Genomic DNA, 26,767 nt, shown 5'->3' with positions numbered 1-26,767 from the left:
TGCTATGTTGCCCAGGCTGGAGTGCAGTGGCTATTCACAGCTGTGATCATAGCACACTGCAGCCTTAAACTCCTGGGCTCAAGCAATCCTCCCTCCGTGGCCTCCCTCTCCAGTAGCTGGAATTACAGATAATACGGTGTGACCCAGCCCTACAATACCTACAATACCTTTATTATTGTTTTCCCTGCTACAAGTTCTTTTTTTTTTTTTTTTTTTTTTTTTTTTTTTTTTTTTTTTTTTTTTGAGACAGAGTCTCGCTCTGTCTCCCGGGCTGGAGTGCAGTGGCGCGATCTCGGCTCACTGCAAGCCCCGCCTCCCGGGTCCATGCCATTCTCCTGCCTCAGCCTCCCGAGCAGCTGGGACTACAGGCGCCCGCCGCTGCGCCTGGCTAATTTTATGTATTTTTAGTAGAGTCGGGGTTTCACCATGTTAGCCAGGATGGTCTCCATCTTCCGACCTTGTGATCCGCCCGCCTTGGCCTCCCAAAGTGCTGGGATTACAGGCGTGAGCTACAAGTTCTTTGAGCTCAGGCAGTCTTGTTGACCTGTGCAGTACCTATGCTTAGCACCTAGGAGTTTCTCAAAAAAAAGCTGAGTAGGATCAGTGACCCTACAGAATTGTATTATAGCAGCCGCGAATGAAGATGGCTAATTAAACAAACCCATAGGCTGGCAACAGAAATGTTACTTTCCTAATAGAAGAGGAACCTTCTCCATAAAAGATATAGTACAGACTATAATAACGATTTATTATTTAATAAAATGATTTATTTTATAATTTATTTATTCATATATTTTTATTGTGTGCTTACTAAGGAGTCAGCCTCTATGCTAAACGCTTTATCTACATTACCTGATTTGCATTTATCCTAAACTTTTATCTGTTTATTTGTACTCCCTCTCCTTCACCTCCTTTATATCTCATCAACTCTGTTCAGAGTGTGGAGACTAAGGCCGAGCTCCATGGCTCACGCCTGTAATCCCAGCACTTTGGGAGACGGATAGATTGCTTGACACCAGGAGTTCAAGACCCTCCTGGCCAGTGTGGTGAAACCACATCTCTATTAAAAATACAAAAATTAGCTGGGTATGGTGGCAGGCACCTGTAATCCCAGCTATTCGGGAGGCTGAGGCAGGTGAATTACTTGAACCCAGGAGGCGGAGGTTGCAGTGAGCCGAGATTGCGCCACTGTATCCCAGCCTGGGCGACAAAGTGAGGCCCTGTCTCAAAATAAAATAAAATAAAATAAATAAAATAAAATCTGCATACCTAGATTATAATGCAACACTGCAAATACAGTAAAAAATGTAACTGTACATGTTACTCAAGTGAATTTTATGATGTGCCTATACATCCACACAGTATGTACATTATATCTCAATAAAACTGGTTTTAAAATCCTATGTAAGATTTTCTACGTAAATGAACAAAAAAGGTCTAGAATAACTGTTAATTACAAGGAAGGAACTGAGATGGGGGATGGGCCTTAAGGAGAACAAGTTTGGGCCGGGCGCGGTGGCTCAAGCCTGTAATCCCAGCACTTTGGGAGGCCGAGACGGGCGGATCACGAGGTCGGGAGATCGAGACCATCCTGGCTAACCCAGTGAAACCCCGTCTCTACTAAAAAATACAAAAAACTAGCCGGGCGAGGTGGCGGGCGCCTGTAGTCCCAGCTACTGGGGAGGCTGAGGCAGGAGAATGGCGTAAACCCGGGAGGCGGAGCTTGCAGTGAGCTGAGATCCGGCCACTGCACTCCAGCCTGGGCGGCAGAGCGAGACTCCGTCTCAAAAAAAAAAAAAAAAAAAAAAAAAAAGGAGAACAAGTTTGATTTTTTTTATTCTGTGCACTTCTGTATCTGAATGTTTTCCAGTGAGCATATGTGTTAGCTTGTATATTTTTGGTCTGTTTTATTCACTGCTGTAATCCTAGCACCCAGATCAGTGCCTACACATAGCAGAGGATCAATAAATATTTGTTAAATGAAAAATAAGTGAATTATACTTTAAATGTAAAAAAAACCCAAATGGAGTACATAATAACTCGATTGGTTTGTGTATGGCTGACTCAAACTTTCTAATTTTTAAAATTCATTTCCAAAATAGAATTATGGAACTGATGCTTTTTAGCAATTTGAGAACTATTCTTGGAATACTCTGAATGGGTCCTGGCTTAAAAAATCCAAGCACTGAATTTGATTTTTGGCTGTAAAATTTGGCTATGAAAGGAGTTTCCCCAGTATATCTTTTAATCAATCTGCTATAAAGCATGTACAATCATTTATTTTTCTTATCTAATACGAGAAAATGAGGTGTTGTAACTGAACGTAGCTGTAACTGTGTTCACTAGTGACTTGATTTGTATTTGGTATTGCCTTTACATTACCTGATGGATTTTTTTTTAAACAATAGTGGAAGTAAATTTACCAGTAATTTGCAATCCAGGTTAAAATCTGTATCTGAACACCTCCGTCCCTGATGTACTTGCATGTATATTAAGGTAAATACTTGTTGACACATATCTGAAATACCGAAACAATATTGTCTATTAGTATTTAAATGTGGTTACTAATTATGTGATGATTATTTACAACAATCAACCTTTTATCTTGCTCTTGCTTAAATGGAAGTTTTTTAGTTCTATTTAATGCATTCATAAATATATAAAATAATATCTTGATTTTAATCTTGCCTCCCTCCTAAAACAGTGGTGCTTAAGCCTTTTGGAGATCCTTAAGGATCTGATAAAAGCAATGAGCCTTTGCACTGTAAAAATGTACACATTTAGGTTACAGTGAACTCCAGCCACTGCACTCCAGCCCAGGCAACAGAGCAAGAATCTGTCTCTAAACTAAACTAAATGTACACAGTGGAGGATGGTTCCAAACCTCAGGTTAATAACTCTTGTTCTAAATCATTCAAATGCATGGAGCTATCCACAGATACCTCCACATCAAAATTTACATATATATATATATATAGCTTAAAAGTATGTAATTTGACCAAGGTTCCTAGCTTTTTATATTGATGGTGACTTTCACATTTAACCTGTGGCTCTTTAGGGTATCCAATTCATTTATTAGAATATCATACTCAGGCACAGTGGCTCACATCTGTAATCCCACATTTTGGTAGACCAAGTTGGGAGGATCACTTCAGGAGGAGTTCAAGACTAGTCTGGGCAACACTGCGAGACCCCATGTCTACAAAAAAATTTTTTTTAATTAGCCAGGTGTAGGCGGGGTGCAGTGGCTCACACCTTTAATCCCAGCACTTTGGGAGGCCAAGGCAGGAAGATCACTTGAGGCCAGGAGTTCTAGACCAGCCTGGCTAACATGGCAAAACCCCATCCCACCTTCTCAGGAGGCTGAGGCAGGAGAATCCCTTGAACCCGGGAGATGGAGCTTGCAGTGAGCTGAGATCATGCCATTGCACTCCAGACTGGGCAACAGAGCAAGAATCCATCTTAAAAAAAATAAATTAATTAATTAAAAAACAGAAGTTAGCTGGGTGTGGTGCCGCACACCTCTGATCCCAGCTACTCAGGAGGCTGAGGCAGGAGAATTGCTTGAACCCAGGAGGCAGAGGTTGAAGTGAGCTGAGATCATGCCACTGCACTCCAGCCTGGGCAACAGAATGAGACTCTGTCTCAAAAAAAAAAAAAAAAAAAAATTAGCCAGGTGAGGCAGCACACACATGTAATCCCAGCTATTTGGGAGGCTGAGTGGGGAGGATCGCTTGAGCCCAGGAATTCAGGGCTGAGGTGAGCTGTGATCGCACCACTGCACTCCAGCCTGAGCAACAGAATGGGACCCTGTCTCTTAAAACACACACACAAGAATATCATACTCAACTTGCATCTCCTGGTATCTTAGTTCATTTTCTGTTGCTAAGACAGAATACCTGAGACTGGGTAATTTATAAATTGAAGTTTATTTGGCTCATGGTTCAGGAGGCCAGGTAGTCCAAGGACATGGCAGCAGCTTCTGGTGCCGGCTTTCGTACTGCTTCATAACATGGTGGAAAAGTAGAAGGACAAGCAGCACATGCAAAAGAGACTACAAGAGTGAGCCAAGCTAGCTTTTATAACAACCTCATCTCTGGAGGGCTCACTCCTGTGAGAGCTAATTCACTCCCTCAGGAACTCACTTCACCTGATGGCATTAATTTATATCTGCGGGCTCTGCCCTCATGACCCAATCATCTCTTAAAGGCCCCATTTCTTAATACTGTTAACATTGGCAATTAAGCTTCCAGGACAGGAACTTTGGAGAGACACATTCCCCCAGGCCTGAGGAACTCAGGTGGCTGGATGATTGACAGACAGGCTTCAGAATCACTTTAACCAAATCCCAGTGGCTTGGGGCAGGGTTTAGTTTTGTTTAATTGAATTCAGCAGTCTTCTTAATTCTTCAAACAAAGTCACATAATTATTTAAATGTGATGTAACTAATGGATTGACTTTTCAAGGTTCCTTTTTGGTCTTATGATCCCAAATACGGTTTTTAAAGAAGAGGGAATCTACAATTAATGAAGGTTTATTTCTCATACTTGTGCTTCTACGAGAACGAGAAAAGGGTATTGTGGTTTTTAAATGTGGTTTGGGAAATGTTCATGACAATGGAAAGACCAGTATTGGGTCAGACTATGAGGCTGCATGATACAAAGAGAAACTCAGTTTGAAACAAGAAAAAAGAGAAACAGGAAGGGCAAAATGAAGGAAGGGTGAGAGCTGCAATTTTTGAGAAGTAATGATCGAGAGACTTTCTGGTGAAGAGCCACCCAGTCTGGAGATCAGAGATGCAACAGACCCATTTCAGACCTAAGCACACCTATCATTCAGTTGTAGTTAGTAGGAAAACCCAAAGGGTTTGGGATGATTTCTGAACCCACCTTCAGGGTGAAGAATTTGCTGATTGCAGGTTGGGCACATTGGCTCACACCTATAATCCCAGCAGGTTGGGAGGCCGAGGCAGGTGGACCAGGAGTTTGAGACCAGCCTAGCCAACATGGCAAAACCTTGTCTCTACTAAAAATACAAAAATTAGCTGGTCATGGTAGTGCACACCTGTAATCCCAGCTACTCAGGAGGCTGAGGCAGGAAAATCACTTGAACCCAGGAGGCAGAGGTTGGAGTGAGCTGAGATCACACCAGTGTACTCCAGCCTGGGCAACAGAGCAAGACTCCATCTCAAAAAAAAAAAAAAAAAAAAAAAAGACTGGGTGCAGTGGCTCACACCTGTAATCCCAGCACTTTAGGAGGCCAAGGCAGGTGGATCACTTGAGGTCAGGAGTTCGAGACCAGCCTGGCCAATATGGTGAAACCCTGTCTCTACTAAAAATACAGAAATTAGGCTGGTATGATGGCTCATGCCTGTAGTCCCAGCTACTCGGGAGGCTGAGGCAGGACAATCTCTTGAACACAGGAGGCAGATGTTGCAGTGAGCCAAGATCACGCCACTGTACTCCAGCCTGGGCCACAAAGCAAGACTCCATCTCAATAATATTATAATAATGATAATAACAATAATAATAATTTGCTGATCCCTTTTTCTAGATTTGTGTATTTGGGGCAAGAATCATTGAAATTGTGTCTGACTCTATAGCTAGACGTGGGGTAGTGGGGGGCATAAAGGGATAGAGTGAGTGATGGAGACCTTGCAAAGGAAGCAAGCCCAGCCATCTCTCCTGATACCCACCACAGCTCTTATCCCTCTCCAGCCCCTCCCATGCCTGCTGCATCCCAGGGGGACAAGGAAAAGTCAATGAGAAGATAAATTCCGAGAGAAGACCATCAAACTTGTCCAACAAAAAGTCTTAATTGACTTTGGGAAGATATATTTTGAAATGGAGTCTCACTGTGTTCCCCAGGCTGGAGTGCAGTGGTGCAATCTCGGCTCACTACAACCTCCACCTTCTGAGTTCAAGTGATTGTCCTGCTTCAGCCTCCCGAGTAGCTGGGAAGAGAAATGCAAATCAAAACCCCAGTGAGATACTATCCCACACTAGTCAGAATGGCCATTACTAAAAAGTCAAAAAACAACAGATGCTGGCGAGGTTGTGGAGAGAAGGGAATGCTTACACACTGCTGGTAGGAATATAAATTAGTCCAGCCACTGTGGAAAGCAGTTTGACAATTCCTCAAAGAATTGAAAACAGAGCTACCATTCCACCCAGCAATTCCATTACTGGGTATATACCCAAAGGAATAGAAATCATTCTATCATAAAGATGCACACACCTGTGTATGTTCATTGCCACACTCTTCCCAATAGCGTAAGACATGGAATGAACCTAAATGCCCATCAGTGGTAGACTGGATAAAGAAAATGTGGTACATATACACCATTGAATACTACCCAGCCATAAAAAAGAATGAGATCATATCCTTTGCAGCAACATGGATAGAGCTGGAGGTCATTACCTTAAAGGAACTAATGCAGGAACAGAAAGTCAGATACAGGATGTTCCCATCTATCAGTGGGAGCTAAACAGTGAGTACACATGGATACAAAGAGGGGAGCAATAGACACTGCGGCCTACTTGAGGGTGGAGGCTGAGAGGAGGGTGAGGATCAAAAAACTATTGTCAGGCACCATGCTTATTATGTAGGTGACAAAATAATCTGTACAGCAAGCCCCCATGATGCAAAATTTACCTATATAACAAACCTGTATCCCCAAACCTAAAATGAAAGTTAAAAAAAAAACAGCCTGGCCAACATGGTGAAACCCCATCTCTACTAAAAATACAAAAAAAAAAAAAAAAAAAAATTAGCTGGGTGTAGTAGCGGGCACCTGTAATCCCAGCTACTCTGGAGGCTGAGGCAGGAGAATCGCTTGAACCGGGGAGGCGGAGGTTGCAGTGAGCCGAGATCGCACCACTGCACTCCAGCCCAGGTGACAGAGAATCAGTGGTAGATCCAAAAATGGAATGAGCGTGGCATAATCATTCGAGGTGTTCAGTGTGAGTGAAGAGAGGGCAGGGTGGGTGCAGTTGTATTGACAAGTACGTCTTCTGCATTGAAGGGTCCTGGTTATAGTGAAAGGTGAAGAGGAAGGAGCCAGCCGAAAGAGATAGGGGATCATTTTGGAAAATGAAGAGATGACTGAGGATCAAGGTCTCAGTTTATAATTGAAGGGGAGAAAGACTGAAGGCTGGGGAGGGGATGGCTTTCGTGTGTAGAGGACTATAAGCACTGAATTTCTAAGAAGAGAAGAAAAGAGCCACTACTGTGAGGCTCCGGGCATGATGGGAATATTGGTGGGGGGGGTGTGTGGTGTGTGTGTTGCGAGGAGTGAGCATTGATCTGATGGAAGGAATGTTTGTGTGGAAGAGTAAATAGCCACCAGCCTGAAGTTGACCATTAAAAAAAGTCCCAAAACACATTCAACTGAGTCTTACCCTCTTAAATGACGCCACATTTCAAGAAAATTTGCCTGGAAAAGCAATCCTCTTCCTTACCCATTGAAGATACTGTATTTTACTTTTGAAAAGCCAACGACAAAGATGCAACACCTTTTTAATAAAGAATCTCCCCCTTGGATGGCTTAGATTTTTAGCTGCCTAGAGAAAGGCAAGCTAGGACACTGCTTTCTTGGTCCATTCCCCTAACACTTTTAGGTGAGGTTTTTATTTGATACGCAGTGTCTGAACTGCCATGTACTTTTGCAAAAATGCATTTCCTGGTTGTGTGTGTTTTATGGCAATTGCTACCATTTCTTCTAATCACTCGCCGCAGGTATCCCATAGCTATCAGGGGTAGAACTTCTGGTGCAGGAGGGAGGCCCATGTGCCAGGCTGTGAGTCTAGGCAGGTTGTGGGAAAGGCAGTTGTTTACTAGGCCTTGGTGTTTGGTACATTACTGATATGAAGCCTGGGGGGAGGACTGGTGTGGAGATGATCTGCGTCTGCTATCAGGAGCAAGAAACATTGAATAAATAGGCAAAATTGCTAAGGAAAAAAAAATGCTCTCTTAACTTCAATTATTTTCCTTTTCCTTCCTTTGGCCACCCCATTTTCAGGTGCCCAATAGTGTCATAAAAATGTATTTCTTTTTTTTTTTTTTTTTTTTTTGAGACGGAGTCTCGCTCTGTCACCCAGGCTGGAGTGCAGTGGCCGGATCTCAGCTCACTGCAAGCTCCGCCTCCCGGGTTCACGCCATTCTCCTGCCTCAGCCTCCCGAGTAGCTGGGACTACAGGCGCCTGCCACCTCGCCCGACTAAGTTTTTGTATTTTTAGTAGAGACGGGGTTTCACTGTGTTAGCCAGGATGGTCTCGATCTCCTGACCTCGTGATCCGCCCGTCTCGGCCTCCCAAAGTGCTGGGATTACAGGCTTGAGCCACCTCGCCCGGCCAAAAATGTATTTCTTAAAATACCCTAAATGTTTGAGTTGACTCCAAGTTAATATATATCAACATTAAAACTTAAAAGAGTTAAAGGCGTATTAGGCTGGGTTATAGTAGTAAAACAGCAAAGGACACTCTAGATGGTTGTAGAGTCTAGATGATTATATTCTGTTTTAGGCATCCTGTTTTGATAAGGACACTGACCAACTGGACCACAATCAGAGAAAAGCAGCTAGGGTCTGCGAACCACATTATCTGAGGAATGACTCAAGGCCTGGAAAAAGAAGACTGATGGTTATCTTCATATATTAAAGGGTTGTCTGCCAGATAGTAAAGGGAAACATTGGCTGGGCGGGGTGGCTCACGCCTGTAATCCCAGCACTTTGGGAGGCCAAGGTGGGCAGATCACGAGGTCAGGAGATCAAGACCATCCTGGCTAACACGGTGAAACCCCGCCTGTATTAAAAATACAAAAAAAAATTAGCCGGGTGTGGCAGCATGCGCCTGTAGTCCCAGCTATTCGGGAGGCTGAGGTGGGAGAACGGCGTGAACCCAGGAGGCGAAGCTTGCAGTGAGCCGAGATCGTGCCACTGCACTCCAGCCTGGGCGATAGAGTGAGATTCTGTCTCAAAAAAAAAAAAAAAGAAAGAAAAGGGAAATATTCAGTGTCGCTCTGGAGGACACAGCTAGGACCAATGGGAGGGAGTGACCAGGAAATATATATTGGATTAAAATAAGAAAGAAATTTCCACTAATTAGAGTTGTTCAAAAGGAGAATGGAAAAAAGCAAACTGCAGAACAGCATTAGAAGTATAATCCCTTTTGACTTTGAAATTGCACACAAAAGTCTTTGAACAGTGGAGAGACGGGATCATTGCTTTAGAAAAACGCTGCTGGCGGCAAGCTAGAAGGTGCATGAGAAAAGGAGGTAAGGATGGCAGTGAATAGCCCATTGAAACAGTCCAGGCAAAAGATGATGAGACCTTAAACTAGGGTAGTAGCAGTGATGAATTAGAGATGACCCAATTGTCCATCGATAGATAAATGGAGAAACAAAATGTAGTCTCTGCATACCATGGAATATGATTCCACCTTAAAGGTGAAGGAAATACTCACATAGGCTACAACATGGATGAACACGGGAGGCTGAGGCAGGAGAATGGCTTAAACCTAGGAGGCAGAGGTTGCAGTGAGCCGAGATCACGCCATTGCACTCCAGCCTGGGCAACAAGAGCGAAACTCCATGTCAAAAACATAAGTGGTTAAAATAGTAAATTTTATGTTATGTATATTTTACCACAATAAAAAACACTTCAACATTTAAAACAAACAAGGTTAGAGATGAATTTGAGAAAGAGTTGAAAGATACAAACGAAAGTAGAGTAAAGTTGATTGCCAAGCTATCTAGCTTCGCTGACTAGGTAGATGATGAGGCCATTAGCCAAGAAAGAGAACATTAACCAAGAAGACAAACAGAAGATCAGGAGCTCAGTTGGAGAAATGTGAAGTTTGAGTGGCCTGACAAACATTCAATGGGAGATTTTTAAAATAACAACTTTACTGAGTTGTATACAATAAATTGCACCTACTTAAAGTGTGCCATTGAGTTTTTTTTTTTTTTAAATAATGGCTAGCATTTATTAGATGCTTATTACAGCCATTTTCCCAATTTTTTTTTTTTTTTTTAAATGACATTTCACTATGTTGCACAATCTGGTCTTGAACTCCTGGGCTCAGCAACCCTCCCCCACCTCAGCCTCCTAAGCAGCTGGGATTACAGGTGCACACAACCACATCTGGCTCAATTCAAAGAGTTTTTGTTTTGTTCTGTATAGGAGATGAGTGTCTTGCTTTGATGCCCAGGCTGGAGTGCTGTGGTGTGATCATAGCTCAAGGCAACCTTGAAATCCTGGGCTCAAGAGATCCTCCCACCTCACCCTCACAAGTAGCTGGGACCACAGGCATGTGCACCTTGCCTGGCTAATTTTTTCATTTTTATTTTTGTAGAGATGAGGTCTTGCTATCTTGCCCAGGCTGGTCTCAAACTCCTGGCCTCAAGTGATCCTCCCGCTTTGGCCTCCAAAGTGCTAGGATTACAAGCGTGAGCCACTGCACCCAGCCAGTCCAATGCACACATCCATGAACCCACCACAGCCAAAGTTCAGAACATTCCTGTCATGCCCCAAATTTTCTCTTTTCCCTTATCCTTCTCCACGCCTGCCCCGGAAAACATCTGAGTTTTCTGCCACTTACAGATTAGTTTGCATTTTCTATAAATGAAAACATATAAAATGTAGTTTTGTGAGTAGGTCTGACTTAATTCACTAAGCATAAAGATTTTGAGAGCCATCCATGTTGTGAGCATCAGTAGTTCACTCCTGTTTACTACTGACTCATGTTACACCTTTTGACTATACCACAACTTGTTTATGCCATAAACAAATTGGTTTAGGCCAGTTGTTGAGCATTTGCTTTGCTTCTAGTTTTTAACTATTACAAATAAACCTACAATGAATGTTGCTGTACAAGTCTTTGTGTGAACATATATTTTTATTTTTCCTGGCTGAATACCCAGAGGTGGAATGACAAGGTTGAATGGCAGGTGTATGTTTAACTTTTTTTTTTTTCTTTTTTTTTAAATTTGAGACGGAGTCTCACTTTGTCACCTGGCCAGGCTGGAGTGCAGTGGCATGACCTTGGCTCACTGCAACCTCCGCCTCCCAGGTTCAAGCGATTCTCCTGCCTCAGGCTCCTGAGTAGCTGGGACTACAGGCCCACGATATCATGCCCAGCTAATTTTTGTATTTTTAGTAGAGATGGGGATTCACCATGTTGGCCTGGCTGATCTCGAACTCCTGACCTCAGATGATCTGCCTGCCTCAGCCTCCCAAAGTGCTAGAATTACAGGCGTGAGCCAGCGCAGTTGGCCATGTTTAACTTTTAAAGAAGCTGTCAGTTTTCCAAAGTGCTTGTACCATTTTACATTCCTGTCAGCAGTTGTACATCTTCACCAACACTTGGTATTGTCATCATTTTATCTTGAGCCACTCTCATTGGTGTGTAGTGGCATCTCATTGTGGTTTGAATTTGTGTTTTCTAGATAACGAACAATATTGAGTGTCTTTTCATGTAACTTCTTTTTAGAAAGCATCTGTTTGTCTTTTGCCCATTGAAAAAATTGCATTGCTTTCTTATTGAATTGTAATAGTCCTTTATACATTCTAGATACCAGTCCATTATATGTATTGCAAATATTTTTTCATTCTATGCTTTATCTTTTCTCATTTTCTTTTTTTCTTTTCAATGTATTAATAAATTTTTGTTTGAGGTGAGGTCTGACTCTGTTGCCCAGGCTGGTCTCAAACTCCTGAGCTCAAGCAGCCCTCCCACCTCGGCCTCCCAAAGTGCTGGAATTACAGGCATGAACCACTGTGCCTGGCCTTTTCATTTACTTAACAATATCTTTCTTTTTTTTTTTTTTCTTCCAGAAAGAGTCTTGCTCGTTGCCCAGTCTGGAGTGCAGTGGTGCAATCTCAGCTCACTGCAACCTCTGCCTCCCGGGTTCAAGCGATTCTCCTGCCTCAGCCTCCCGAGTAGGTGAGACTAGAGGCACCCACCACCACGCCCGGCTAATTGTTTGTATGTTTAGTAGAAACGGGGTTTCACCATGTTAGCCAGGATGGTCTTGATCTCCTGACCTCGTGATCTGCCCACCTCGGCCTCCCAAAGTGCTGGGATTACAGGCATAAGCCACCGCGCCTGGCCACCAATATCTTTCTAAGAGCAAATTTTTAATTTTAACAAGGTTTAGTTTATCAATTTTCTCTTTTATGAAAGTTTGCTTTTTGTGTCCTGAGATTTCTCCTCTGTTTAACTCTGGGAGTTTTCTAGATTGTACACTGAGGTCTCGCATTCATTTTGAGTTGATTTCTGTGTATAGCATGATGTAAAAGTCAAAGTTCATTTCTTTTTTTTTTTTTTTTTTTTTTTGAGAAGATAGGGTCTTGCTTTGTCACCCAAGCTAGAGTTCAGTGGCATCATCATGGCTCACTGCAACCTGTGCCTCCTAGGCTTAGATGATCCTCCCACCTCAGCTCCTCAGCTTCCTGAATAGCTGGGGCTACAGGCACGCACCACCACACACAGCTAATTTTTGTATTTTTTGTAGAGATGGGGTTTTGCCATGTTGCTCAGCCTGGCTCAAGCAATCCGCCTGCCTCACCCTCCCGAAGTGTTGGAATTAGAGGCATGAGCCACCACGCCCAGCCTCAAGGTTTGTTTCTTTTTGCATATGACTACCCAGTTGTTTTAGTAAAATTTGTTGAAAACAGTCTTTCCTATGGGCTGGGCGCTGTGGCTCACGCCTGTAATCTAAGCACTTTGGGAGGCCGAGGTGAGTGGATCACCTGATGTTAGGAGTTTGAGACCAGCCTGGCTAACATGGTGAAACCCCATTTCTACTAAAAATACAAAAAATTAGCCGGGCCTGGTGCTGCGCGCCTGTAATCCCAGCCACTCAGGAGGTTGAGGCTGGAGAATCGCTTGAACCCGGGAAGCGGAAGTTGCAGTGAGCCAAGATCATGCCATTGCGCTCTGGCTTGGGCAACGAGAGCGAAACTCCATCTCAAAAAAAAAAAAAAAAAAAAGAAGAAGAAGTCTTTCCTTTTCGTGCTGAATGTCTTACCAACTTTGTTGAAAATGAATTGAACATATATGTCTGGGACTATTTCTGGTGTCTATTCAGTTCCAGGTGGAGATATCTAGAGGAATGCGTGACAGAGGGAATTAGAGCTACGTTTTTGCTGAATTCCAGCAGTGTACCTTTGCCTACACACAGAGAAACGCACCTGTCTTCAGGAAAGCCTACCTACCAACATCAAGTTTGCATATCATTTCCTGAAATTTTTTTTTTTTTTAAGAGACAGGGTCTTGTTCTGTCGCTGGAATGCAGTGGTGTGATCATAGCTCATTGCAGCCTCAAATTCTTGGGCTTAAGCAATCCTCCCACCTCAGCCTCCCAAATTCCTAAATTCTTTTTTATTTGCCGAATTCTTAATTTTTGTTGTTGTTGTTGTTGTTCAGACAGAGTCTCACTCTGTTTCCCAGGCTGGAGTGCAGTGGCGAAATGTCAGCTCACTGCAACCTCTGCCTCCCAGGCTCAAGTGATTCTTGTGCCTCAGCCTCCCAAGTAGCTGGGATTATAGGCGAGCACCACCACGCCAACTAATCTTTGTATTTCCATTAGAGACGGAGTTTTGCCGTGTTGGCCAGGCTGGTCTCAAACTCTTGGCCCCAAGTGATCTGCCCACCTCGGCCTTCCAAAGTGCTGGGATTACAGGCATGAGCCACCACGCCCAGCCCGAATTCCTAAATTCTTAATTGAAATACTTAACTATGACTCTTTTTAGAGCCAAGACCTACAGTGATAAGGCAAGGGAAAATATTAAAACCTGGGTTCAGACTTGGTGAAGGCGTAATGGCAAAGTATTTGGGATACCTGATTCTTGGCAACACTAAACACTTATTATTTCTGTGAAAAAAATTTACAGGTCAAAGAATTGAAAATGCCCAGAAGACAACTGAAGGATCTGGGGGCTTTGGGGCAGACAGTCAGGATCTGGACATCAGCAAACTCTCCAGCTTTTTTTTTTTTTTTTTTGAGATCAGCGCGGTGGCTCACGCCTGTAATCCCAACATTTTGGGAGGCCAGGGTGGGCAGATCCCTTGGAGTCAGGAGTTCAAGACCGGTCTGGCCAACATGGTGAGACCCCCATCTCTACTAAAAATACAAAAATTAGCCGGGCATGGTGTTGCCTGCCTGTAATCCCAGCTACTCAGGAGGCTAAGGCAGGAGAATTGCTGGAACTCAGACGGCAGAGATTGCGGTGACCTGAGATCTTGCCAATGCACTCCAGCCTGGGTAACAGAGTGAGACTCCATCTCAGAAAAAAATAAATAAAATAAAGAAATTCCATTCGAATTGGTCATTTAAAAGGATAGAAGACTGTGCCCAAGAACATGTATTCAGAAGTGAGTGACACAACGGGCCAAGGAATCTATTTGTATCCTGACTTTGGCACACATCTTAATAGTGTTAACCTCTGTTCCTCCTCCTAGTGAGAGCACACGTGCTATTAGGTCAAATACACAGCTACTGTGTAACTCAGATTATTTAAAACCAGCAAGTTAAAAATATGTTCCAAACAAATCCTTTTCCACTTACACATGCTGTATTTTTTGCTTTTACAACTTTAAATTTCTGTCCTCTTCCCACCAGTACAACCGCATCTTCTTGTTAAGAAAATAGTTAACTTAGGAATTAATTTTATATCCTTCCATAAGAGTTAAGAGTTTTTTTGTTTGTTCATGTGTTTGAGATGGGGGTCTCACTATATTGCCCAGGCTGGTCTCAAATTCCTGGACTCAAGTGACTCCTGCCTCAACCTACTGAGTAGCTGGGACTACAGGCACGTACTACTGCACCAGCCTTCAACGAGAGTCTTTAGAAGTGTCTAGAAATTAAAGTTCTAGGGTTTTGTACTGTTGAGTTAATGGTGTTTCTGAAGAAAGAGTGTCAAATCCACCAGTTGCTAAGCCTGCCCCCTTAAAGTCGCCCAAAACTGTATTTAGACTCAAAAGCAATCAACAGAAAGGAAAAATTACTTTTCCCAACATTTGTGTTTCTGAATGCTTGCTGTGCTGAATATTTGCACTGAATGTCCATGTTTAACCTTTTGTCTAAAATTATTTCATTTCAGGTCCTCCTCTTAGGCCATCATTATTATATGTATACATGTATGTGTATGCATGTCTGTGTGTGTGTGTATATGTTAGGTGTGTGGAGGACAGCGTGAGATATCTGTAAGTTTCTCATAATTGAAAAGTTGGCTGGGCACAGTGGCTCATACCTGTAAACTCAGTACTTTGGGAGGCTGAGGCAGGAGGATCTCTTGAGCCCAGGAGTTCAAAACCAGTCTGGGCAACATAGTAAGACCCTTTATCAGAAAAAAAAAAAAATTAAACGAAAAATTAGCCAGGTAAGGTTGCACATGCTTATAGCCCCAGTTACTCAGGAGGCTCAGATGGGAGGATCGCTTGAGCCCAGGAGGGCAAGGCTGCAATGAGCCGGGTTTGGGCCACTGCACTCCAGCCTGGGCAACAGAGACCCTGTCTCAAAAAAAAAAAAAAGAAAGAAAGAAAAGAAAAGAAAAGAAAAGAAAAAGTTGACAGCTACCTGGAATCACATTAAGCCAGTGGATGTCTGTTTACTACTTTGAATCTTTTGCGTCTAAAATTTTTGTAATTATTGCCATAGCAGCAATTCAGATCCATTTTAGTGATGTTACAATAACTATCATAATATCCAAATTAGAAAATAAAAATGCTGGTAAGAGTTTGTTTTTGTTTTGTTTAGTGATAGTTTCAATTTTTATTGGATTTTTATTATTTGAAGTTTACTCTTTGGCTATAATTAATGGTGTCTGTTTTATACACTATTTAGTATATAAAGTTTGTATGACCACCTGGTGTATTTGGTTGGGTTCAAAGAAGGTTACACAACAATTCTGTAACTCTTTAAAGACTTTGGCAAATGATTTTTCCCCTCAATTTTAAATCATTGTTTGGTAAGGAAATTTTAATTAGAAAAAAAATTGTTTCTTTTCTGACTAAGTGCACGCCCCTCCATTGAGCCAATAAAGAATTTGTTTGAAAATAATTCCCAGCCTCTAGAACTACTAAGAGTATAATTTTTTTCCCTTTAATTAGTAGTTTAGAATTTTTTTAAACCAATGCCAAATGCAATGTGAGCTCAAGTTTTTAGTTCAGTTCTAAACTTAGAACCCGTGATTTTCAAGTGGGTTCTAAATTTGGCAAAATGTCTTCTGCCTGCCATAGTAGCTGGTGTTTTCCCATTCTTAAGGGTTCATATGTCTTATTTTCTAAGCAAGCAATACTGTTTTCCTTCACTATTTAATAATTCTTCCATTTCCCCTTTGTGGAATACCAAATGTGGTGCAACCTTTTTTAGCCCATAAAATAAAATAGATATAGCAGCTTTTTGAAAGAAAGGGGAGGAAACGGTAAGGGGGGAAAAAAGTCATTTAGCTTGCTTCCCTCTTACAAGGAAAAGAATACTCTATGTCTTGGATATTGAATTACACAAAGTTTATATATAGGTTGGTAGACATCATCAAGTCAGAATTCAGTTCAGGTGCTTATTTTTTCTGCAACCCTCTGCATAGATGCAAATGAGTCCCAGAACGTTCCTGAGGGAAGGATATGTGAAACAGCATCCCATTCCATCACCACGCAAAGAAGCCTGTTCAACAAAGCCATCTCTCCTAGTCTGCTCTTGGCCAAGTATTTCATGGCGCTCCTTGCAGATGAAGGCACCACGTGTTGAGAGCAGAACTCACTGGGTGCAGTGCTCAGGCCTGGCAAACTAGGGACACTGGCCTCTGAAGAGTATAGGTGGTTACTGTGTAGATGTTGTAGGTAGTTGGAAAAGCCATTTCCATCCACAGAGTGTTGGAGAGAAGGATACCAGGATCTCTCCCCAAAACACAAGACCACACTCACTACATTCTCACACTCACCTGCGCTGATCTCTGCCATTCAGCTCTCCGGCTCAGGTCTCTCCCTATCATGTTCCTTGTATTCTTTTTTCTCCTGTTACAATTCTGTCATAAAAATAAAATGACCCAGAGGAAATAAGACCGGCATGAAGAAAAAGGTGAAATGAGGTTTTTATTCCCCTCCCGCATCCAACATTTGGAATGCGGTCCAGTCCCTCAGGCAGCACTCCTCTGCAGCAGACTGTATCTGTTGGAGCAGCTTCCCTTTCTTCCCATGATCATGTTGTTTAGGCATTTGTAAACGTCACCCCAACCCAGAGCAACAAAGCTCAAGTTTGCTCTTTCTCAGAGACAGAGCATTTCCCAGCACTTCCCTGGAGGTCTTGGCAAATAGGCATCCCGTTCACTCTAGTCTCTCTGGTCCTGCTCTCTTCTCTGCTGGGGAGGAAGAACCATCCAGCTCCTTCTAGCAGCAGACAGCCTCCAGCAAGAGTGGCCTTGACCGTCCTGTCCAACAGGTTCCCCTGCTTTATTCTTCTCTTGCTTCCCTGGTGCCAAGAGGCAAGGAATACTTAAGATATTTTCCACTCCCAGCCTTCCTGGATACTAAGCATTCAGACTACCAGATTCTGGGCTGTGGCAGCAGTACATTTTCCAGGATGGACAGCCCTCCCATCATCCATACCACTGCCATTGGCAGCTGTCTCCTGTCCCCCAGGGCCGGCAAGTGTTGGTAGAATTCCATTGACCTCAGCATTCCTAGAATGGCTGGAATTGACTTGAACATCCAACCTTTAAGGGAATGCAGCAAAGTGAACCAGCCAGTGCACTGCCCATGTGGGGCCGTATGGGTGATTCGAGCTCGAGGGAGTAAGAAATCGAAGTGGGTTCAGATCAGCAGACCAGACTGGACGCCTGCCTCTGACCGTGATGCAAAGGGCCATTCTGTGAGAGAACATGGTTGCTGTACCATGTCAGCCTCAAACTTTTAGGGTAGTGCCATGCAACATTCCTGGTTTTCCTTAACAATACCTTATTTATCTGGCCTTGTCTCCAACGTCTCTACCTTGGGCCTCTATCATCAGTCATAGTGTTTTCATATTAAATAATCTAATAGAAAAAGCATTAATAGGAATCAAGAGTTCGAGCTTTAGCTCTGCTGTAAGGTGATGTATGGCCCTGGGCAAGGCACTGACCTTCTCTAGACCCAATTTCCTTCATCTAAGACATAGGGGTGCTGGATTTGATTATAACTGTGTTCTAAAATTCCATAAATCTTCTTAAACTAATACTAGTCTAATGAATAGCAAAGAGTATTTAAAATACTATTGTAAGATACTGTAATATTTTCCCCATAAGTGTCCCTAAGTTACTTTGGTCAAACTTTAAGGAATTCCACTATTTCTACTCTTATAGGTTCACTCTACCTGTGCTTTTCATGACTGAATAATCTTCCTCATGCTCCTGCTTTTCCTTTGATGTCAGTGATTGCAGATCTGCTATTTTTTCTTCTCTTTATAAATCTATTTTTATTGATAAGTCTCAGCATGCACTTGATTATTTTCATTGCCCATCTCTAAAGAACCCCTGGCTCTGAAAAAAGTCATAGGTACTCAAGGCAGGACAGTGGTGTTTTCTGTTTCCCAGTGACACTGCACAGTTTGGTGGCTTTGTGATGGCTGCGGCACGCTGAGCTGGTGCCCTTTGGGGGCTGCCCCCAGTGTCTCCCAAGTTGCCTTCCTATGTTATAAATGGGAGTTAGGGTCCCTCATCTTACTCATCTTAAAAGTACATTTGAAATGTTTTCCAGCTGAGCACAGTGGTTCATACCTGTAATCCCAGCACTTTGGGAGGCCAGTATGGGTGGATCCCTTGAGGTCAGGAGTTTGAGACCAGCCTGATCAACATGATGAAACCCCTTCTCTAATAAAAATACAAAAATTAACTGGGCATGGTGGCTCATACCTGTAGTCCCAGCTACTTGGGAGGCTGAGGCAGGAGAACCACTTGAACCCAGAAAGTGGAGACTGCAGTAAGCCAAGATTGCGCCATGGCACCCCAGCCTGGGCAACAGAGTGAGACTCTGTCTCAAAAAAAAAAAATTAAAAAGAAAAGAAAAAAAGAAATGTTTTCCACGAAATACTTCACTCTTTGCTATATTAATACTTATCTCCCATTTTTTGCATATGTACCCAGCTGTGAGAGGTCCTTTGGCTGTTTATCCCCTTGGCTCTTTGTCTCCTAGAAGAAGAGTAATCTATAGAATAAAAGATTGCACTGTGTATTTCCACTTCCATGTCATCTTCCTTCCCCTCCTCTCCCCTCCCTTCCCCACCCTTCCCTTCCCTTCCCCTCCCCTCCCCTCTCCTCTCTTCTCTTCTCTTTCCTCCTTCTCCTCCTCCTCTTCTTTATCTTCTTTTTTTCTCTCTCTCTCTCTCTTTCTCTTTCTTTTTTTGAGACAGGGTCTCACAATGTTGCCCAGGCTACTTTTGAACTCCTGGGCTCAAGCAGTCCTCCTGCCTTGGCCTCCCAAAGTACTGGGATTACAGGCGTGAACCACTGCGCCTGGCCCATTTTTTCTCAATGGTGAAAACAAAAACCAAAACAATATGATAAGCTCTTATACCCATCCCAGTCCCTGAGACAGAGTAGCAGTTGTTGGGGGATGGAGGGTGAGGAACGTGGTGAAGATCCTACTTCAGGGATGGCAAAATAGCATCCTGCTTCACAGAGTTTTAGTAGCATGTATAGAGCAGTTGGTAGCAAAGCCGTTAATAGACTCTCATTCCTTCATTACTTTCCCCACTTTATCATTTTAGACTTTTTTTTTTTTTTTTTGAGACAGAGTCTCGCTCTGTTGCCGAGGCCAGAGTACACTGGCCAGATCTCAGCTCACTGCGAGCTCTGCCTCCCGGGTTCACACCATTCTCCTGCCTCAGCCTCCCGAGTAGCTGGGACTACAGGCGCCTGCCACCACGCCTGGCTAATTGTTTGTAATTTTTTTTTAGTAGAGACAGGGTTTCACTGTGTTAGCCAGGATGGTCTCGATCTCCTGACCTCATGATCCGCCCACCTCGGCCTCCCAAAGTGCTGGGATTACAGGCATGAGCCACCGTGCCCGGCCATCATTTTAGACATTTAATTATGAACTGAGTGGCTCCTGGAGGTTAGATGCTGGGGAAAATGGGGAAGAAAGCACACCCTGCCCTGGAGGGGCTTACAGAGGAGAAGGCCACAGATGCCTGGGTAGTGCAGTCCCTGGCCCTGGAGACATTGCCAAGGAGGGGCAGCTCAGACTGGGATGGAGGGTACCAAGGGACTGCTTCTCCCAGAGCCAGGCTTTGAATGGGATGGTCAGGGGCAGCTTCTCAGAGCTGAAAGAAAAGCACGAGTTGGACAGGTGTAGGGTCATCCTGCTGGAAAGACATCAAGGCCTGAGGGAGCATGACCATCCCAGGACCTCCCAGTGGCTCAGGATGGGAGCTGGAGCATGGGCAGGACAGAGAAGCAGGGCCTGAGCATGAGTGGCCTAGGATGCTCTGCGAAGAACTGAACATTCGGCTTGGTGCAGTAACTCAAACCTGTAATCCCAGCACTTTGAGAGGTTGAGGCAAGAGGATTGCTTCAGCCCAAGAGTTTGAGAACAGCCTGAGCAACATGGTGAGACACCATCTCTACAAAAAGTTTAAAAATTAGCTGGGTGTGGTGGTGCGTGTCTGTGGCCCCAACTACTCAGGAGGCTGAGGAGGGAGGATCACTTGAGTCCAGGAGGCAGAGGCTGAAGTGAGCCCAGATGATGCCACTGTACTCCAGCCTGGGTGACAAAGGGAGACCCTGACTCAAAAAAAAAAAAAAAGAAATTTGCACGTTCTCTTGTGGGCAACAGGGAGTCATGCAGGAATTATTTAAGCAGAGGAATATCATGATCATAATGTCATAATTTACCTTAGAAACATCACTCAGAGCCGGGCGCGGTGGCTCAAGTCTGTAATCCCAGCACTTTGGGAGGCCGAGGCGGGCGGATCACAAGGTCAGGAGATCGAGACCACAGTGAAACCCCGTCTCTACAAAAAATACAAAAAAAATTAGCCGGGCGCGGTGGCGGGCGCCTGTAGTCCTAGCTACTCAGGAGGCTGAGGCAGGAGAATGGCGTGAACCCAGGAGGCGGAGCTTGCAGTGAGCCGAGATCGCGCCACTGCACTCCAGCCTGGGCAACAGCGTGAGACTCCGTCTCAAAAAAAAAAAAAAAAAAAAAAAAAAAAAGAAACATCACTCAGAGTTTCCTAATACTAAGGCCCAGGGGTTGGAGTAGAGTGAGCAGGAGAAGGTGGCCTCAGAAATGAAGTGACAGGGATCAGAGACACACGTTAAAGAGGTAGGATCCCTAGGACTGGAGGGTTTGCTGGTTGCGGGGAGTGAGGGAAAGAGAGGAGTTAATGATGATACTCAGGTTTCTGGTCCAGGCAACTGAGTGACAGGACCCCCAGACAAGGTTTTAATGATGAGCACAAAGGTGATTCACATGGCAACCTTATGGCCATGCCAGGCTTCCAAGCCCTGGTGGATGCAGAATGGAGTGGAGTCTTGTGTTTGCTTTGATCACTCACCTGTGGGTGAGGAGTGCTGGGCTGCTACCCCTTGGCTATATTCTCTGACCTGTCATCTTAACATTAAGACGATTGCTCCTCAATAATTGGTAAAGGGCCAGGCATGGTGGCTTACACTATAATTCCAGCACTTTGGGAGGCCGAGGCAGGAGGATTGCTTAAGGCCAGAAGTTCAGGACCAGCCTGGGCAACATAGCTATGCCCTGTCTCTATGGGAAAAAAAAAAAATAGCTGGAGTTGGTGGTGTGCACCTGTAGTCCTAGACACTTGGGAGGCTGAGGCATAATGATGGCTTGAGCCCGGGAGGTCAAGGCTGCAGTGAGCTATGATCGCACCACTGCACTCCAGCCTGGGCAACAGAGTAAGACTCTGTCTCTATTTAAACAACAACAACAAAAATTGGTAAAGACCTCATTTTTTATTTTATTTTTTTTATTTCCCGCAAAGACCCTTGAAGTCGCTGCCATTGTCATTTGCTACCTTTGGAGTGCATCTTTCTGATACTGTTGGTTTTAATGACAAAGGTGGGAATAGGAAAGAGACACACATGGAAGGTGTCACGTCAGACTTGGCTTCGGAGCCAGAAAGACGGGTTTGGATCACTAGCTGGGTAAGCTTAGGCAACCTTAATCTCCTCACCTGTAAAATAAGGAAAATAACACCCACTTCAAAGGCTTGATGTGAGAATTATAATGAGGTAAAGCATTTAGGATCCTAGCAGATGGCGAATGCCCAATAAATCCTAGTTTCTGCCCCCTCCTGGCCCCACCATAGACGCTTGCGGCCTGAGCACCACTGTCTGCTAACTCTAATAAAACATGAGCTTGGTCTTCACCATCTTCATCTCCCTGTTGCTTTTGTGTGTATGTTTTTGTTTTACTTAATCTTTCAGACAATGGAGAGAAGGGAAAAGAGAAAGGCAGAGGAGGAGGGATGTGGAATGGATACAAACTAAATTTAGAACTTTCCTAAGTGAACATGTTGCCTGAAAGAGTACCTTCAGTTGTCCTCCCTCAGTTCTTTCTCCAAGAAAAATATTAACCTATGTGACAATACTATGTGTCTACAGTAGCACATTTAAGACTAAGAATACCTTGAGGCAGGTGGATCACTTGAGATCAGGAGTTCGAGACCAGCCTGGCCACTATGGTGAAACCCCATCTCTACTAAAAATACAAAAATTAGCTGGGTGTGGTGGCGCACACCTGTAGTCCCAGATACTCAGGAGGCTGAGGCAGGAGAATCGCTTGAACCTGGGAGGCGGAGGTTGTGGTGAGCCAAGAGGCACTATTGCACTGGTGACAGAGCGAGACTCCAAGTCAAAAAAAAAAAAAGACTTAAGAATACCTACATGGAGCTGGCATATCAGGCAGAGTAAGACAGCAGCTTCCTGGCCTTCTGAGTCCTTTTTCCCCTGAGCACCAGCCTTGGATAACTGGGGTCTGACAGAGGCACGCTTCAAGAGCGGAGCCTCAGTAGAGGTTTACTGTTTTCATCACGATGGCAGATGTGCTGAGTCCCATCCACTGATTTTGCCCCACTGGGGGAGCCAGTCTCCATCCTTGAATCTTACAGTCCTAAACTGTGATGGGATTGGCATCTCAATTTAGAAAAATGCCAGGCCTCCGCCTTGGGTCCTCTCCAAATCTTTCAGCTTTTGGAGATACACATTCTTTCTTATTACTCCTTCTGGACATAGATAAGATCTAAGCCTTAGCTTAGCGGTTAGTGCTTGCAGTCTCCCTCAGGCCACCTTTCTTAGATGTAGCTTCGGAATATTTTGGCACTGGCTCCGCTCTCCAGCCTTCACTCTTCCCCTTCTTGGCATTCTCTTTTTCTGTTGTTGTAGCAGATCCTCTTCTAATCTCATCCGTGTTTGTTGTTGTTGTTGTTTCTTTCCTCCATCAAAAAAATCCCTCTGAAAAAGATCCAAAGTTCAGTTCTAGCCACTGAAGAATGTATAGCTACATGAAAGTTTGTTTTTTTTTTTTTTTTTTTTGAGTCTTCTAATTGTCTTTAACAAACATATAGTTCTTGAAAACAACTTGTTATCATATAATACTTAGGTCGGGACATAGTTTCTACCTGCAAGTTTACATTTATTTCTGCCGGGCACGGTGGCTCAAGCCTGTAATCCCAGCACTTTGGGAGGCCGAGACGGGCGGATCACGAGGTCAGGAGATCGAGACCATCCTGGCTAACACGGCGAAACCCCGTCTCTACTAAAAACACAAAAAATTAGCCGGGCGAGGTGGCGGCGCCTGTGGTCCCAGCTACTCGGGAGGCTGAGGCAGGAGAATGGCGGGAACCCGGGAGGCGGAGCTTGCAGTGAGCTGAGATCTGGCCACTGCACTCCAGCCTGGGCGACAGAGCAAGACTCCGTCTCAAAAAAAAAAAAAAAGTTTACATTTATTTCTTAAGGTAAGGTTAAAGGAAAAAACACATACACAAGAGGAAAAAGATTCAAGAGACTAATATTACACCTCTTTAAAAAGCTGAGCAGGAAACCATAGAGAGAGTCTCACAAAAATCCATTCTTCTGCTTGGGATGAGATTATTGATTTCCTTAGTTACTACTTTTCCCTGAAGTGTTGAAATAAGTGCCTTTTGATGCTTGGACTTGAGAAAAACTTGTTCCCCAAAGCCACTTGGCACGAATAAATCCCAGGAACTAGGTACTTGAGGCACTGTGTTTGGTAAGCATGAGAGAGAAGGGCGGGGAGGGGAGGAGACAGAAAAAAGAGCGAGGGAAGGAGGGAAAGTGGCGGTACTAGGTGCCAGAGGAACCATAGCACTGCAAGAGAGCGACTGACATAGAAGGGAGTAGGTCCTCACTGAGGCCTGGCTCTCCTTCCCTGAGTTCTACCAGCTTCACCCAGGGCATCTACATCACCCACACTGCTCCCGTGAAACTGGTCTAATTTCATGCAAATCTAAACAGGTTTCATCCAAATGTAAAACCTAGAACTGAGTGCAGTGGCTCTCCTGTAGTTCCAGCTATTCAGAAGCCTAAGGCAGGAGGATCCCTTGAGCCTGGGCAACATAGTGAGACCCCATCTGTAAAATTAAAATAAACAAACAAATATATATTTAAAGCAAACCTAGACTGAATTCATTGAATTTAGTGAATACACATTTTGTTGTCAAAGTGAATATTCTACACATCTCTAAAATTAAAATAAACACATGAACAAACAAATATATAAATAAATGAAACACAGACTGAATTCATTGAATTTAACGAATACACATTTTGGTGTCAAAGTAAAGAGTCCACACAAGGCAATACATTTTGAAGGAGTTTATGAGCTTCTACGATTTCTGGTTATATGTAGAAAATCACATGCTTTAACTTCCAAAAGCATCTTTATTGTCACACAGTAAACATTTAAAAGGAGAGATTGGGTTTTAGCAGCAGAGGAGGGGGAAGGACATTACAGGCCAGAGAAACAGTGTGACCAGAATCTCGAAGGTGGGAAAGTACAAGGTCCAGTTTGATTAGAAATCAGGAGGGCAGCAGGAGGGAAAGCAAGAGAGAAACTGCCAGATTAGGGAGGGCCCTGAGGGCCAGAAGAGGATTTTGTAGTTAATTTGGAAGAAAACATTGTAATTAAATAAAAAGTTTTTTAAGCAGTGGAGTTGTATGCATTAGGAAAATTATAATAACATCCAACATCTGTTGATCATTTACAGTGTTCTAAGCGATTAACACTGTAGGCTGAGCTCTTTAGGTATATGAGCTCACTGAAACTCACAACCCTCTTGCAAAGGAGAAATCATCCATTTTATGGAAGCAGCTGAGGCTCAGAGATGTTCATTCACTTTGCCCAAGGTGACACAGCTAGTCAGGACCAGGATTTTAACCTTAGAGGTGTCTGGTTCCAAAGCCTCCATTCTTAACCACAAAACAATAAATGCCAGAACAAAAGAAATGAAAAAAAGAATTTAAAAAGTCTTGTGACTTAAATGTTATTGAAGTTGGTGTGAGAGGAGAGGAAGAAAGGGGAGTCAAAAACAACTGCTAGAATTTGAGCCAGTGTGGGAATTCTGCAGGTAGGGAAATCGGAAAGAGGTAAGGTTTACAGGGCAAACTGGAGAGCTTGCAAAACTGGTGAGGGGTGGGAATAGGAGTCTGAAGTCCAGGATACAGCCTAGGGCTGGAATGGAAACCAAGGGTCATTTACATAATGACAGTGCTTAAAACGCCTCTAAGGAGAGTTGGTCACTGAGGTCTTAAAGGGAGCAGAAGAGAAGCAAAGATGTGGACTGAGGTCCAAATTATAGGGGAAAAATGAATAGTTATTAGAGAAGACACATCAATAGTGACGAGAGGTAAACGTTTAGAGCGATGATAAATGTGCATATTTATCTTTATAGGGAATGTTTCCCCATAGGGAACAGTTTCTAGAGTAATGCTGAATTTGTAAAATTATCTGAATCTTTGAGTCCTCTAGTAGCACATTTCTTCTCTTAGAAATTGGGATTTGGCCCAGCTATTTGGGAGGCTGTGGCACGAGAATCGCTTGAACCCGGGAGGCAGAGGTTGCAGTGAGCTGAGATCACACCACTGCACTCCAGCATAGGTGACAGAGGGAGACTCTGTCTCAAAAAAAAAAAAAAAGAAAGAAAAGAAAAAAGAAATTGGGATTTGAGGGCTGGGTACCATGTGGCTCATGCCTGTAATCCCAGCACTTTGGGAGGCTGAGGTGGGAAGATCACTTGAGCCCAGGAGTTTGAAGCTGCAGTGAGCTGTGATTGTGCCAATGCACTCCAGCCTAGGCGACAGAGCAAGACCCTGTCTCAAAAAAGAAAAGAAAAAGAAAGCAAAGATTATCTTCCATCAGAAATAAATAAGATTAACATTTATTAGTATATTCTTTCATCTTTTCTGGATTCATAATACTCTTTTTCAAACTAGGGATTCTTCTGAAAATAGTTTTCCTCATAAGATATTGTGTATATTTTTGCAAGGCATTCAGTTTAGTATTCATAAGAATTTGGTAGTATTATAATAATAATAATGCATCATAAAGGTGGATTAAAATGCATTTAGCCAAACCTCTCATTGGACATTGGACATGTAGGTTGTTTCCACATTATAAATAATGCTCCAATTCATAATTTTTTAAATTAAAAATAATTATTTTTAGAGACAGGGTCTCACTCTGTCCCCAGGCTGGAGTGTGTCTATTCACAGGTACAATGATAGCTCACTGCAGCCTTGAACTGCGGGGCCCAA

General features: G+C 43.5%; 1 protein-coding gene across 2 annotated transcripts in view; it reads left to right on the top strand.

Annotated features, from left to right (window-relative positions):
• Nucleotides 1-26,767, top strand: part of HMGB1 (high mobility group box 1) — a 151,549-nt gene that overhangs the window by 106,235 nt on the left and 18,547 nt on the right. The window lies entirely within an intron of this gene.

This window comes from Macaca fascicularis, chromosome 17, assembly GCF_037993035.2.
Source record: "Macaca fascicularis isolate 582-1 chromosome 17, T2T-MFA8v1.1".
NCBI classification, from domain to species: Eukaryota; Metazoa; Chordata; class Mammalia; order Primates; family Cercopithecidae; genus Macaca; species Macaca fascicularis.
Note: the sequence above shows the minus strand (reverse complement) of the source record. Positions and strands in the feature narration are given on the sequence as shown.